At 46.7% G+C, this 14,619-nt stretch overlaps 1 protein-coding gene across 1 annotated transcript in view; it reads left to right on the top strand.

Annotated features, from left to right (window-relative positions):
- Positions 1–10,317: 10,317 nt before the first annotated feature.
- Positions 10,318–14,619, top strand: part of pomgnt2 (protein O-linked mannose N-acetylglucosaminyltransferase 2 (beta 1,4-)) — a gene marked incomplete at its 3' end in the record, with an annotated part of 41,973 nt that continues 37,671 nt past the window's right edge. The window contains exon 1 of the mRNA XM_084307935.1: positions 10,318–10,597. The remainder of the gene's footprint in view (positions 10,598–14,619) is intronic.

The following is a 14,619-nucleotide window of genomic DNA, read 5'->3' as shown; positions in this document are numbered from 1 at the left end:
TTTGCAGACCATTCAAAGTCTATGAGCTTACTTACGAAGAAGGGTGGTCACATGAGGGGACGACAGGAGAAGGACGATTGTCTATGCAGACCATTCAAAGTCTATGAGCTTACGAAGAAGGGTGGTCACTTGAGGGTTGATGGCGCTTCACTTCTTTGCCCTGGAGCCTTTCTCCGGGTTGATGCCCAAGAAGCACCTGTTAATAAGCAAAGATACGTTTCAGTTTTAAATAGACTCAGCATTTATCAAGGTGCTCACCTGTGTCTTTTCCCACACCACACCCTGATGAAGACTGCTACTAGTTCAAACTTGTTGGATCATCCTCACAATAAAAAGATTTTTTTAGCCTAGCAGAGTGCCTCATGGTACCTCTAACATAATGTTTACTTATCCGAATTTTGAAGCCATACTATAATGTGAATTAAACCAATATGTCAATTTCTTAAGAAGATAGCACAGCAACATCAAGTGATGGTGTGGTCCCAATTCACATAGTTGGTCCCAGGCTTCATACTCAAAGCATTTAATCTACTTTATGGCCTCTGTAGAAAGGCATGGACTTAATAGCCAGATAGTCTTTGCATGATAAGTCTTACTGATGACATTGATCATGTGTTTGAGTGTTAAAATACCTTTGGATGAACTCCAGTGTGGATGATCCAACGGAAGGATACTCCAGGTTGAAGACATAGTAGCTGGTGAATAAAGCAGCTACCCCATACAAAAAGAATGGGTGTGGGCCCATCACAACTTGTCCCTCGATGGATAGCATCCATCCAGAAGGCTGCATTGTGTCACCTGAAATGAACAGATACCCCGTCATGCGTTATTGTGGATAGGTATACATTCCTGCAAGGACATGACAGAACCCTGCAGTTCAGGTGGACAGCACTTTTCTACTCCACCATCAGATGGGTATAGGCTATACTTATCAGCCTGTAAAAGCTTCAGAGTCCCTGTGCAGATAGGAAAATCCGGCTAAAGGACAAAGCAACTCCTAGCCCTCCAGTTACAAGCGCAGATGGAATGGAGACATGCCAGCTCAGGATATTATTTATAAGCGTCATATGTGTGCCGTATCACAAACTGCCTTCTGTCAGATTTTCCCCCTCGATGCAAAGGAACACATAAGCTCATCCCTGAACATTACATTACCTTGAATTATCAAACAGGGGGTGCTTGGGAGTGCTGCAGTATTCACATCAGCAGCAGTGGCATAGGTCTGCAACAAAGTAACACACAATAGCATAGATTTAACATTATGAAAGGATGAAGATAAGCTAATCCACGCACTACAGCTCACCACACATCAGCTCGGCCCATTTGGAGCAACTTGGGGGTTAAGTGTCTTGCTCAAGGACACTTCCGACATGCGTCAGAGCCAGGATTCAAACCACCAACCCTACGTCGATGAGCGACCATCTCTACCAACTGAGCTTCAATCGCCCCTAATGTAATCACTCGCATTTCAAATATTTTAATATTTAAATAAATAAAACTTACATCCACTTCGAGCAGTATTTTCTCCGTAGGCTCCTTGAAGTACACCATAAGGAGCAGGACGATGCAGGCAGCCTTCTCCGAAACCTCTGGATCATATCTGGCCAGAACATCCCTGATCTTCGTGTTGTCCAGTTTCTGGCAGAACTGCAGGATGGTCCGTCCTCGATGACACAGGGCATCTTGGATCTTTTGAAGGACATCAGTGTCTGTCAGGAGGCCAAAGTGGGAGAAAAGCCCAGTCTGAGAGAAGAGAAAAGGCCATTCCTCTTTGACCTCCACCATCGTTGGTGCAGGCATTTTGTTCAAGTACCGCCGCAGGATGACCTAGGTCCTCTCCATCAGAAGTTCTGCTCTCGCTGTCCCACCCATCCCTTCCTCTGTGTACAGACATACAAATACATGTATTGAGTACCCAAGTAACAACAATTAGATTTGATGTTGCCACATCTGGGAAATTGAGTGGCAAACCTTTAATTTTATGCTCTCTCATCAGTGGAGGTTATTGCATGACTACAAGTGAAGCAGTGCTTCACTAGTAATATACAGAAAGAGTAATATACAGAAAAAAAAATTAAAAAATTATTATTAATATATATATATTATTTTTTTATTATTATTATTATTTGTATTTTTTTTATTAGAAATGTTTTTCTCTGTGAAAAAAACAATGCCAGTGGATTTCTTTTTTCTTCAAAAAATTCCAAGTGACAGCTCTGAGCTCTCCTGCAGTAATAACTGCAGTAATGGCCAGATGTCAATCACTCAGTGCTAAAATAGGTGCACACACACTGGGGCTTGAATGATTGACAGTTCTGACACTTTTTTTTACACCAATCAGAGAACACCATTTCCTATTTCCCATTTCCTGCTTTGAGAGGTTGAGAGCCCAGTCGCGTGATTGCCAAAGGTAGCCGCATATCTGGCAGACGCTCTCTGATTGGCCGACATCAGTTTCTACACTGGTTAAGCTTAGGCACTCTTCAAAGTTGGTTAAGGTTAGAGTTTGTCTTAAAGCGTGACGGCAAGTTCTTTCGACGGTTAAGCTTAGGCACTCTTTCGAAGTTGGTTAAGGTTAGAGTTTGTCTTAGAGCATGGCGATAGAACGCCAGGTAGTTTGCAGGCTGTTTGACGTGGAAATGGGCAAAGACACAGCTCGTCACGCTATTGGGCGCACATGTCACATGACCAGAAACGTCTGCCAGAAATGCGGCTACCTTTGGTATGGACGCAGCCCAGTCAGTAACATTACTGTGGCAGTAGTACTGTAGGCTAAATTAAACTTTGCACTAAAGGACCGAAGTATAAATCAGCAACATGGAGAGGACTTATGCATCTGGATCAGAAAAAAAGTTGTGGATGAAAAAGTAAGTACAGTGTTTGTAAAAGCTTGTATGCTGACAGTAGCTAGCCAATTTGTTAGCTACCTTTTAGCTTAGCTTACATCAAGTTTCAAGTTTCTTTAATAGTTGTCATACAGAAGTACAGAATACTTTTATACAAAATGCTTCTTACTGTTACGCTCCAGAGACTGTGCAAGACAAGATAAGTATGAAATAAAATAACATAGTATAGCATGTAAATTAGAAGTAAAAAATGAGGTCACAGTGTTCAGTATAGACATATGTACAATGTTCGATGCAGAATAGACATAACTGAGTTACCATATAATATACAATACTATGCAGTGTACTAATATACAATACTATATAGTGCAAGGCAGAAATGGGATGAGGTGCAATTTAGGTACAATTTACAGTAGGTGTACGAGTTGTAGTGCAAATCCTTTATCAATAAATATAAAGTGTGTTTGTGTGATCTAAAGTGTGGAGAGTGGGTGCTGCAGTGTGTTGTTTGTTTAAGTGAGTGTGTGCGTGTGGGTGTGTGCTGTGTGAATTTGATGGTTGTTGCATAGTGTTTATTGTTTGTTTAACAGCCTGATGGCCTGGGGATAGAAGCTTCTTCTGAGTCTTTCTGTGCTCGCCTTAAGACTCCGGTATCGCTTGCCTGACCGCAGCAGTTCAAAGAGGCAGTTGTTCGGGTGGCTGGAGTCCTTGATGATTCTCTTAGCCTTCCCCCTGCACCGCTTGTTGTAAATGTTCTGGAGGGTGGGAAGCCCCCTCCAGATTTACATCACAATGATGATCACCAAGCTAACTTACTGTACACAGTAGGGCTGGGCAATTAATCGAAACAGAATCGTGATATCGATTCATAGACCATTTGACATTTGTGATGTTTGTAATCTTGTTTTTAGTGCCTTTGAGGTGCTTTGGTACCATGAGGTGCAAGCATAGTCGTAGTACCCTTGAATGAGTGCTCCTGTTAGAGTCTTCAAGGTATTCTTGTTTACCAGAGAGGAGATCCGGTACAGGAATCTAGTTCGTTGGTTGACTTAGTTTTATTACATTGGATCCCATTTTGTCACAGGAAAGATTTGCCTCTATAGGATGGAACCCAGGTAGGTAATTTAGTCTTTCCTTTTAAGATAAGATAAGATATTCCTTTATTGATCCCCTTGGGGAAATTCAGGCGTCATAGCAGCATGGGGGAAGGGGGGGGGGGGTACAGGTAGTGAAAACAACACAGGCAGTGTAAACAAATAGGTCAATATAATTTACTATCTAACTAACTGAAATATATATTCACAGTATTCACAGTGTCACATAAGGTGCAGTATGCATAAGGTAGTGTTATAATTTACTATCTAACTAACTGAAATATACATTATTCATTATTCACAGTATCACAGTATCCACATAAGGTGCAGTATGCATAAGGTAGTGTTATTGTCCTACTTGGGTTCCTATTAGTTCTAGGTCGATGTCTGGCAGCAGTCCATGCCCACTGTTGTGGAGCCTGATGGCCACTGGTATGAAGGACTGTCCGAGGCGTTTAGTTGAGTGTCGGGGGGGTATGAGTCTGTGGCTTCCTTGTCACCTTCACCTAATATGTTTTGATCTGGTCAGGTCCGCTGTCACCTAATATGTTTTGATCTGATCAGGTGCGCTGTCACCTAATATGTTTTGATCTGGTCAGGTGCGCTGTCACCTAATATGATTTTATCTGGTCAGGTGCGCTGTCACCTAATATGATTTCATCTGGTCAGGTGCGCTGTCACCTAATATGTTTTCATCTGGTCAGGTGCGCTGTCACCTAATGTTAATATGTTTTCATCTGTGTCCACTGACCACTGACACACAGTGGGGGATGTTTTAAAAATATAATTTAATATATAATTGTGTGGTGAGGTGACCTATATTAAGAGACATTCACCAAGGTGGGCTTGTGCCTTTAAGAGTGTGGGTTTTACTGTTTAGGGGAAAGGTTAAATACCACTTCCGGTTCCGGGTGACAGTTGTTGTTATTGTGAATGCTATGTGCAAGGATAAGTAAAGTACCTCAACTCGAACTACGTCTCTGGCTCGCTACTTTCTTATCGCCACATTGGTGACCCTGTGAAGAATTTTTTTTTACGTTAACAACATTAACATTATGTCTCAAGGCAACGGCGTCGCGCAACCGCAAGCACTCACACAGAATGCTAACAACGCTAATTTGTTACAAACGAACATTTACGCTGCGACCGTCAAGTTGCCCGACTTTTGGCAGCATAATCCCCGGCCGTGGTTTCAGCACATCGAAGCCCAATTCCAGCTGAGAGGAATAACGCAGGACATAACCAAATACTTCCATGTTGTGGCGGCGTTGGATGCTTCAACGACGGCACGGGTGATGATGCTGTTGGAGGATCCGCCGGCAGCTGACAAGTACGATGCGCTAAAGACATTCCTTCTGAAGCTGTATGAACTGTCAGAGTTAGAGAAAGCGGACCGCCTGCTGTCCCTCAACGGTCTCGGCGACGGCAAACCATCAGAGTTGATGGAGAAGATGCTGGCTGTGCTGGGATCAGCTGATCCCTCCTTTCTGTTCACACACATTTTCCTACGGCAGCTTCCAGTGCCTGTGCGCACAGCACTGGCCAGTTCCCTCCTCTCCTCCACCAAGGACTATCGCAGCCTGGCTGCAGAAGCAGTCAGGGTTTTCCTGGCCAACAGGCAGCAGCAGTTTGTCCATGCACTGCTGCCCCACCAGGGCACCTCAGCCCTGCCACCACTGGAGGCCTATACAGACACCGCGGCTGCGGTGACAGCCCGACACCAACCCGACGATGGGCTCTGTTATTACCATGCCAGGTTTGGGGACCGGGCCAAGCAGTGTCGCAAGCCATGCAGTTTCAAAGGGCAGGGAAATGCCAGGGCCGGCGCTCATTAGTGGCTGTGGGTGCCGGCCATGACTGCAAGCTGTTGGCCGGCAACTGCTGGTGGACTCGGGTGCACAACGCAGCATCCTTCCGGCACAGGGCGTGGACACCATGGACAGCAGACACGGCCCCCAGATAGACGCAGCTAACAGTACGCCCATACGTACTTACGGCACCAGGTATGTGGAGGTGTGTTTTGGGGGGCGCCGTTTCGGTTGGGGTTTTATTATGGCTGCGGTGTCCACGCCGCTCCTGGGAGCAGACTTCCTCTGTGCCTTCAGCCTGTTGGTAGATGTTAAAAACTGTCGCTTGATCGATGCCCTCTCTTTTTCCTCTTACCCCTGCACACTTGGGGCGGTTGGGGGGGGGGGGGCGGAGCTCTCTGCCTGTTGAACACACTTGCCACCGGGGACCCGTATGAACGCCTGCTCGCCGGGTTCCCTGACCTCACCACACCCACGTTCTCATCTGCAGTGGCCAAACACGGTGTGGAACACCATATTACCACCGAAGGCCCCACAGTCTATGCCCGGGCCCGGTGTCTCGACTCAGCCAAGCTTGGCATTGTGCGCCGCTCGAACAGCACGTGGGCTTCTCCATTACATATGGTTACAAAAGCTGGCGGGGGTTGGCGCCCCTGCGGCGATTTCCGTCGCCTTAATAACGCCACAACCCCCGACCGGTACCCTGTTCCGCACATACAGTTTCAAGTTTCTCAAGTTTCTTTAATAGTTGTCATACAGAAGTACAGAATACTTTTATACAAAATGCTTCTTACTGTTACGCTCCAGAGACTGTGCAAGACAAGATAAGTATGAAATAAAATAACATAGTATAGCATGTAAATTAGAAGTAAAAAAATTAGGTCACAGTGTTCAGTATAGACATATGTACAATGTTCGATGCAGAATAGACGTAACTGAGTTACCATATAATATACAATACTATGCAGTGTACTAATATACAATACTATATAGTGCAAGGCAGAAATGGGATGAGGTGCAATTTAGGTACAATTTACAGTAGGTGTACGAGTTGTAGTGCAAATCCTTTATCAATAAATATAAAGTGTGTTTGTGTGATCTAAAGTGTGGAGAGTGGGTGCTGCAGTGTGTTGTTTGTTTAAGTGAGTGTGTGCGTGTGGGTGTGTGTGCTGTGTGCATTTGATGGTTGTTGCATAGTGTTTATTGTTCGTTTAGCAGCCTGATGGCCTGGGGATAGAAGCTTCTTCTGAGTCTTTCTGTGCTCGCCTTAAGACTCCGGTATCGCTTGCCTGACCGCAGCAGTTCAAAGAGGCAGTTGTTCGGGTGGGGTGGCTGGAGTCCTTGATGATTCTCTTAGCCTTCCCCCTGCACCGCTTGTTGTAAATGTTCTGGAGGGTGGGGAGCCCCCCTCCAATTGTGCGTTCGGCTGAACGTGTCACTCTTTGTAGTCTGCTACGGTCTTGTGCAGTGCTATTCCCAAACCAGGAGGTGATGTTGCCAGTCAGGATGCTCTCTATTGTACATGAGTAGAAGTTCCTAAGGATCTTCTGACTGACTTGGAACTTCCTTAGGCGCCTGAGGAAGTAGAGGCGTTGTCGTGCCTTCTTCACAACACTGTCAATGTGTGTGGTCCATGTCAAGTCCTCGGATATGTGGGCTCCGAGGTACTTGAAACTGTTCACTCTCTCAACCGGTGCCCCGTCGATGCTGAGGGGGCTGTAGTCCTTGACCCCCGACCTCCTGAAGTCCAGAATCATCTCTTTTGTTTTGCTGACGTTCAGGGAGAGGCACCACTGTGACAAATTCTCTACCTCTTCCAGGTAGGCCCTCTCGTCGTTGGCAGAGATCAGGCCCACCACTACTGTGTCATCAGCAAATTTGATGATTGTGTTGTTGTTCCGCTGTGCCACACAGTCATGTGTGTACAGGGAGTAGAGGAGGGGGCTCAGAACACAGCCCTGGGGGGCCCCCATGTTGAGCGTGATGGATGAGGAGGTGCAGTTGCCTGCTCTTACCACCTGGGGTCTGCCCGTCAGGAAGTCCAAGACCCACAGGACTTCTCTACCCACCTGGCGGGGGCCATCATCTTCTCCAAGGTGGACCTGGTACGCGGGTACCACCAGGTGCCGGTCCATCCACGGGAGGTGCCCAAAACAGCTGTCATTACACCCTTTGGACTTTTTGAGTTCCTAAGAATGCCTTTCGGACTCATGGGGGCGGCGCAGACGTTTCAGCGGTTGATGGACTCGGTGCTCCAGGACATGCCGTTTTTGTTTTTGTATTTGGATGACATTCTTGTAGCCAGTGCGTCCATAGAGGAGCACATGACACACCTCCAGCAGCTGTTTGAGCGGCTCAGTAAACACGGCCTCATCGTCAACCCGACCAAGTGCCAGTTCGGGCAGTCCTCCATCACCTTCCTCGGACACCACGTCACTCCGCAGGGAGCCACCCCACTCCCCGCCAGGGTGGAGGCCGTTGCCAGTTTTCCTCGTCCCCGCACCGTACGGTCTCTACAGGAGTTCCTGGGCATGGTGAACTTTTACAACCGGTTCCTTCCCCATGCTGCCCACCTCATGCGCCCCTTGTACGAGGCCCTGCGGGGTAAGGTGCCCAAGGACGAGTTAGACTGGTCCTCGGGGATGGACAGCGCCTTTGGGGCTGCCAAGACTGCGCTATCCAACGCTGCTGGCGCACCCCTCTCCCACGGCCCCGGTCGCCCTCACGACAGATGCAGTGGGGGCGGTGTGCGAGCAGTGGGTGGGCAGGGCCTGGCAGCCACTGGCTCTTTTTTAGCAAACAGCTCCGCGACAACGAGCGTAAGTACAGTACTTTCGACAGGGAACTGCTGGGTCTGTTCCTCGCCACCAGGCACTTTAGATTCCTGTTGGAAGGCCGCCAGTTCACTGCCTCTGTGGACCACAAGCCGCTAACGTTCTCCATGGCCAAGACCTCGGAGCCGTGGTTGGGACGTCAGTAGCGGCAGCTCTCTGCGATCTCCGAGTTAACCACGGACATTCAGCATGTGGCGGGCAAGGACAACTTTGTTGCCGATTGCCTCTCTAGGGCGGTCATCGGGTCCGTCCACTTGGGACTCGATTATGCCGCCATGGCGGCAGACCAAGCCACAGACTCAGACATTCAGGCCTACCGGACGGGCCCTACTGCACTGCAGCTGGAGGATGTGGTGTTCAACACAGCTAATGCCACTCTCCTCTGCGACATCTCCACTGGCCAACCGCGCCCTATGGTGCCAGCGGCCTGGCAGCGCTGGGTTTTTAACATGATCCACGGCCTTTCCCACCCAGGTGTGAAGGCCTGGACTAAGCTGGTGGGGGTCAAGTTTGTGTGGCCTGGCCTCCGGAAGGATGTTAGGACCTGGGCTGGCTCATGTGTGGCGTGCCAGCGCGCCAAGGTGCACCGCCATACCAAAGCCCCTTTGGCACCGTTTATAGTGTTGGAGAGGCGGTTCGATCACGTGAATGTGGACCTGGTGGGCCCCCTGCCCCCCTCCCGCGGATATACTCACCTCCTCACCATGGTGGACAGGACCACCAGGTGGCCGGAGGCTGTTCCACTGTCCTCCACTACGGCAGCGGAGGTGGCCCGGGCGTTCATCGGCTGCTGGGTGGCCCGTTTTGGCACACCGGGGGACATCACAAGCGACAGGGGCCCCCAGTTTACTTCGGAGCTCTGGACTGCAGTTGCAGAGCACCTGGGGGTGAAGATCCACCGCACTGCGGCGTACAACCCGCAGGGCAACAGACTTTGCGAGCGGTTCCATAGGGACATGAAGGCCGCTCTTCAGGCGACTCCCGTGGGTCTTGCTTGATCTTCGTTCTGCCCCCAAAGAGGACCTCCAGGCCTCGTCCGCCGAGCTGGTGTACGGCCAGCCGCTGCGGGTCCCTGGGGAGTTTCTTCCGGAGGCCACAGCTTCCTGGTCCGTTGCCTCCCATCGAACAGTGTCCCGGGGGGTTGCCGATGCCCTTATTCCCATTCCAACACCCCCCGCCACTGCCTTCCCCAGTCCTACGTCCCCAGGGACCTGCCATTGGCCAAATATGTGTTCATCCGGCACGACAGCCATCGGACCCCGCTGCAGCCCCCTTATGACGGGCCTTTCCGTGTCCTGGAGGCAGGCACTAAAACTTTGTTGTGGACATGGGGGGCAGGCCGGAGCGGGTCACTATAGACCGTCTTAAGCCTGTCTGCCCGTCTTAAGCACCCCCACAGCCCAAATGGAATGATAAAAAAATAATAAACCTATATGGTAAACCTCATATTTTTATATTCAGAGGTAATTATTTTTCTCATATAAGCTGTCGGGTCACCTGACACGTTCCTGGCGGGAATTAGTGGCATTTTCTCCATGGATGTGCTAGTGTTAACAATTGTACTGTATTGAGCCGTACTGTATTGTACCCATTCTGCAATCTGTTAATAAAATTTCAATCAATCAATTAAGCGGCGTTCCCCTTTAAATACACAATCTCCTGCGGCTAGGCAAAGAATAACATCGCGAGATGTCGGGTGCGGGATTTCATTTCACATGGAGACTGGAGGGTGAAGCTCCGCTGCTCAGAGCCGCTGCTGCTGAACACAGTCCTCCTGATTCCTGAACACACACCGCTGTTCTGTGAAGCCGCTGCATGATCCGTTGTTGTTGTTGTTCTTGTTGTTCTTGTTGTTTTCCTCCTCCGGCACCCGGACCCGTCCTGCAGCGTCCTCCTCCGGGAGTGGGACCCGGATCCGTCCTGCAGCGTCCAGATCCAGAGACGCCCCGGCGCTGCGGAGCTCAGCTGACTGGGAGGAGGAGACACAACAAGCTACATTTGCATTGAAACACCCGGTAAGAAGAATATTAATAATAATAATAATCATCATCAATGTTTTCCTTTTTTAATGTATTTTCTCACGGGATTATCGTCTTGCATGTATGTTGTGTATGTCATAAATGTCATTATGAATTGAAAATGGGGGACCCTGATGGAAACAAGACAAACGTCTTTCGCTGGTCTGCATCCCCTTAACAATTGTGTGTATTGAGCCGTACTGTATTGTACCCATTCTGCAATCTGTTAAATAAAGTTTTCATTCATTCATTCATTCATGCATCGACGCTGCTGTTGTTGGTTAACTTTTACGCCGAAAGTAAAACGGTTTGTCCTCCATCATTGATTGATTGATTGATTGAAAATGTGTATTAACAGATTGCAGAATTGGTACATAATACCGTACGGCTCAATACACACAATTGTTAAGGGGAGGCAGACCAGAGAAAGACTTTCGTCTTGTTTACATCAGGGTCCCCCATTTTCAATTCATCAGGACATATATCTGACATACATGACATACAGATAGACCGTACTGCTACATCTATACATTTATGACATACCAGATCTACAAATACAGTACTGTTTGTGATACAAAAATAGTCTAAAAAAGAGAGTATATACATTTGACGTAGAAACTGTACATTGGAACATAATCACCTCATCATGTGAGTTATTTGGGGGATGAAACGATCGGCTCATCGCTCCATTGGCTCTGCCCGCCCTGGTGTATCGATAATACCTAAATACCTAGCTATTTATTAATAATTGATTTCACGCCGTAGTTTCAACAGCATGAAACGACATGGGGATAATCAGACTATAGTCCTCGCATTGGCTTGTCTGACTGCATTGCTCGTCAAGTATAATACATTATTACCATCATGCTTTTTGTCTCGTTCATATCGATCAAATCATTTCTACAGTAAATACTTTATGGAAATGGAAATAGGATGAAGTCTTGCTCATAGACTGGCTGGCAGCAAACTATGGTAACACTAACAACAACCCGTGCTCCATGACTGCTTGATCTATATACTGAACCAGCCAAGAGCCTCAGTCTCTGGAATGAATGCTATTCTCCATCATTCGTCTCTTAAAATACATGTTGTATATAAGCTGCCAGCGGAATTGATTGAATTGATTGCACATTTTATTAACAGATTGCAGAATGGGTACAATTACAGTACGGCTCAATACACACAATTGTTAAGGGGATGCAGACCAGAGAAAGACTTTCGTCTTGTTTACATCAGACATTTTCAATTCATCATAAGAAGCATACTAGGACCGCTACTGTTCCTAATTTATGCAAATGACATGTCGTCAGCCTGTGACTGCAACTTGTTCCTGTTTGCGGACGACTCAGCCCTGCTGGTCTCTGACAAGAACAAGTTGCAGGTTGAAAAAACCCTCGGCTCGGAACTAGGCAAAATCTGCATATGGCTCGCTGATAACAAACTATCATTACACATGGGCAAAACAGAGTCCATTCTCTTCGGTTCAAATAACAAACTCAGCAAGACCGACGGCTTCTCAGTTACAGTGGGTGACAATATTGTCACAAGGAAAGATGAAATTACATACCTGGGTTCCATCCTAGAGGCAAATCTTTCCTGTGACAAAATGGCAACCAATAAAGAAAGTCAACCAACGAACTAGTAAACAAGAATACCCTGAAGACTCTGGCAGGAGCACTCATTCAAGGGTACTAGTCTACGACTATGCTTGCACCTCATGGTACCAAAGCACCTCAAAGGCGCTAAAAACAAGATTACAAACATCACAAAATAAACTGGTCAGACTACTACTTGACCTTACCCCCAGAACCCACCTCACCCCTGCCCACTTTGACAAGGCCTAACAAAATTAATAGTTGGTTTCCGGTTGCCGACCGACCCTGCCGATTTAGGTGCGACCCAATATATTTTATGAGTTTTTTAAAAAAAAGTATTAAAAAAAAAATGAGATTATTATTTTTTTTTTTTTATTTTTTTTTTAGAATAAAGTTTCATAGAAATCTTAGTCAAACATTTAGTATTATGGATATTAAACATGCTGGCAGAGTACATGCATCCATGTTGTTGTGAACATTTTAATTAAATAAAGAAATTCCCTATCCATAGTCGCTGTGGGAAAGAATAAAAAAAAAAAAAAAAAAATTCCCTACCTACCCATGGCCAAACTGACAACCAACAGGAAACCAACAATATATTTTACTTTGCCCAACCTAGGATGGCTTAGAGTAGACGACAGAGTACAGCAACTTGCAATGGGCCTGGTCTACAAGATACACTATACGACTAAGGTACCCATGTACATGTCAAAATACTTCCCAAAGGTCAGTGAATACCACAACCACTACACCAGAGGAAGCTCAACAAATCATGTTAAACCCAGATTCGGCTCAAACAAGGGACTAAACACGTTTCGCAATTATGCCACATCAATGTGGAACGCCCTACCCAAAGCTGTAAAGGAATGTGAATCCCTACCCACATTCAAAACCGCTCTTAAAGAGCACCTACGGGAGGCTGCAATTCGAAACTGGCCACCGTAAATGCCAAAACCTCCCACCACCTCCTAATAGACAGTCTCCTCCCCACCGCATGTATATATTCCCTCCCCACCGTATGTATATTTCTCTCCCACCCACCCACCCCCTCCTAATGTACAGTCCCCTCCCCATCATATGTATATACTCTGTGAATGAATGAATGAATGAAAACTTTATTAACAGATTGCAGAATGGGTACAGTACAGTACAGCTCAATACATACAATTGTTAAGGGGATGCAGACCAGAGAAAGACTTTCGTCTTGTTTACATCAGGGTCCCCCATTTTCAATTCATTAGTGATGCACGATATATCGGCCGCCGATATAATATCGGCCGATATGGCCGTTTTTTTACACATCGGTATCGGTCCGATATCAAGATAGGGCCGATATTAAATTTTTTTTCTTCTTCTTTTTACATGTTTTGGCCTTAAATAGTTTCAAAATATCAGTCATTTCTGAAAATAAGTTACAAAAGTAAAAAAAATTATGCGTTTTGGAAAATAGCTCTTTATTTGATTATCATAAAAAAGTGTTTTCTATACAGAGATATCGCCATCGGTAAATATCGGTATCGGCCAGAACAGCAATATTAATATCGGTTATCGGTATCGGCCACAATTTTCACATCGGTGCATCACTACAATTCATCGTAACATATATGACATACATGACATACAGATAGACAGTACTGCTCCATCTATACATTTATGACATACCAGATTTGCAATTACAGTACTGTTTGTGATACAAAAAGAGTCCAGAAAGAAAAGAGTATATACATTAGGCGTGGAAACTGTACATTGGATTGGGTAGGTGGGGGTGGGGGGGGACTGTACATTGGAGGTGGTTGGGTGGGTGGGGGGGGGGGGGGGGGGGGGTTGGGTAGGAGTGGGGGGGGGGTGTTGGGTAGGAGGGGTGGGTGGGGGACACTGTACAACTGTACAAAGTACAAACACCACTGTACATTGGATTATTGACAAGACCATACTTGGTAATTTACTGTACATTGGAGGGGGTTGTGTTCGGACATTTACAGGGGCCAGTTTCGAGTTGCAGTCTCCCTTAGGTGTTTTTTGAGAGTGTTTTTGAAAGTGGGTAGTGATTCACATTCCTTTACAGCTTTGGGTAGGGCGTTCCACATTGATGTGGCATAATTGCAAAACGTGTTTAGTCCCTTGTTTGAGCCGAATCTGGGTTTAACATGATTTGTGGAGCTCCCTCTGGTGTTGTGATCGTGGTATTCACTGACCTTTGGGAAGTATTTTGTCATGTACATGGGTACCTTGGTCGTGTAGTGTATCTTGTAGACCAGGCCCATTGCAAGTTGCTGTACTCTGTCGTCTACTCTAAGCCATCCTAGGTTGTCAAAGTGGGCAGGGGTGAGGTGGGTTCTAGGAGTAAGGTCAAGCAGTAGTCTGACCAGTTTGTTTTGAGATGTTTGTAATTTTGTTTTTAGCGCCTTTGAGGTGCTTTGGTAC

The sequence above is a fragment of the Notolepis coatsorum genome (assembly GCF_963971535.1).
Source record: "Notolepis coatsorum genome assembly, chromosome: 2".
Taxonomy (NCBI): domain Eukaryota; kingdom Metazoa; phylum Chordata; class Actinopteri; order Aulopiformes; family Paralepididae; genus Notolepis; species Notolepis coatsorum.
This window is presented reverse-complemented; position numbering and strand designations above follow the sequence as displayed.